The sequence below is a fragment of the Acyrthosiphon pisum genome, chromosome X, assembly GCF_005508785.2.
Source record: "Acyrthosiphon pisum isolate AL4f chromosome X, pea_aphid_22Mar2018_4r6ur, whole genome shotgun sequence".
Lineage (NCBI taxonomy): Eukaryota > Metazoa > Arthropoda > Insecta > Hemiptera > Aphididae > Acyrthosiphon > Acyrthosiphon pisum.
Window position 1 is genome coordinate 30,734,341 of NC_042493.1, and position 2,295 is coordinate 30,736,635.

General features: G+C 27.1%; 1 long non-coding RNA gene across 1 annotated transcript in view; it reads left to right on the plus strand.

Moving 5' to 3' along the window:
• Positions 1-2,295, plus strand: part of LOC100574262 — a 13,834-nt gene extending 11,539 nt beyond the window's left edge. The window contains exon 6 of the long non-coding RNA XR_003838617.1: positions 1,797-2,295. This is a non-coding gene — a long non-coding RNA (uncharacterized LOC100574262). The remainder of the gene's footprint in view (positions 1-1,796) is intronic.

Sequence of the window (2,295 nt, forward strand, 5' to 3'; positions counted from 1 at the left end):
TATCTTTCAGCTGATGTAACTTTTTATAGGCAATGCAAAAATAAATTAAGATTGGACTTAAAATATCATAATGTGATGTACTTACTATACTAATTTTAAATTATATACAGCGAGTGTAACAGGAAGACGTGACAGATGAAATAACTTTTGTTCTAATCAACATTTAAAAAATGTTTTGTATATATAATTTATAGTCACTTGCGCTACACGTATAATATAAAAAAATATTTTTATTTTTAATACTGAAAATAATAATTTTTAAATTTGTATTCAAATTTTTTTTTTGAAAAATTCAAAATATCCAATTTGTAAATCACATTATAAGAACATTTTTTATGATAAAAACATTTATCTAAGTCATGTAGTTAATTTTTAGAATATTTTTAAATATCAATATATTTTGAGTAAATTATTTTAGAACGTAATAACTTTTTTTTTAAATATTATTTTTGGGAATTTCCGTTACCACTAACACATCAAATGGTGCCCTCAAAAATGTCAGGTACTCTGGGGCCCTAGTGTAAGTACCACCCAACACCCCCGCTTGTTGCGCCACTGCCTACGACCCACACAGCATTTGGGAAATGATAATATTTTGTGAATATTTTGGAGTGCTTGAATAATGAATATTTAACTAAATATATAAATAAATAAATAAATTGTATAAATATTTTATTCTCATAAAATAATAAAATATTGCACAAAAATGTTGACTTAATATTTTATAATGTTTTCATGAAAATGTTTTTTCAAAAAATATTTTTCAAAAGTAAACTTCTTGGCCAAAAAATATAAATAAAATATTTCCTTATTATTTACGCAACTTTTTCAAATATTTTGACAACTATATTGTTATCCTGAAAATATTTATACCATAATTGGGAAATATTAAAATGCTGTGTGGGGACATATACACTGTTAATAAAAAAAATAATAGGTATAATAATAAATAACAATTATGAGAAAAATCCAACAACAAAAAATTGACACTGAATAAGACGTGTCATATTGCATAATAATATATGATAAGTCTCAAACTGCACGGGTCAATGACACCTAAGTTATGTACGTAACACGGTAGCGACGGAGATGATAATATTATATTGAAAATTGAAATATAAACAACTGAGTGTACAAGTGTAATAAAACAATTTGTGCAGTTCAAGCATCATAACAATTTTATTATACATAGCATAACTATATTATATTGTATATTTCCAAAATATGATGTTATAACTTATATTATTATAATATGTTTATATAGTATATACCTATAGGTACTCACAATGCGTATACTCCTGACTCACTTGTATTCGGTGATAGCCATCACCGTAATTACGTGGTAGAATTTGTCAATTAAAACTCCCATAAAACATTTGTAATTACGCCACCGGTAGCTTTAAATTCGAAATAGATTGTTTATTTGTTTATATTGTGTAATTGCATGTAAATTCTATTATTGTACCAATTCGGAAACATTTTAAAACGATTTTTCTATTTATTATATTTATATTTCCACCCGGCTTGGTCCGTATTTTTATGGACCAGGCCTGATTAGTGAATTTGAATTATGATTTATGACTAAGACTGGACTGATCTATATATTTAAATGGTTGAAAAAGGCTGAGTTCGGGACGTTTTAAAACGATAGAATAGATACTATTTTTACACAAATATTATGTTGACCGAATCATAATCATTTAAAAAACAAAATGAAATATTTATCATTCTTGTTTATTAATTTTATATTTAATTTTTTACCATTTATTAGGTTGTTTTGAATTTTTATTTTTAAGGCAAAATGGCTGTTTCCTCATACTCAATCCATTTTATCCGAGACCGCTTACCAGCTCCATCAAGTCTCAACTCTCAACCCGAGGAAGCATACCACACCGGCACATCGTTTTCGACAGTTTTTCATTGTATCCAATATATTTCGACGCCATCGTAAAACAACGAAAAAAAATTTATAATGTGATATGTGAACCACCAATTATAAATAGTAAATACTCGATGTTGCGATAACTCATTTTCTTATTATCGGTCGTCTTATCATAATAATAGTCAAGTAAAACACACAATCTATAAATAGCTATTCAAACGGGGTATATTATATTGCAATTGACACAAAACAACAAAGTATATAACTATGGTTGTAAATAACATCACAGGGTTACATTTTTATTTAATAATACCAAATACCACAGATTATGTTCGTAGTTTGTATAATCTGCAACAGTACGATCAATACGGAATAAATCCGTATTAAAAAAGGTGGGCAAGTGGATGTCGCTC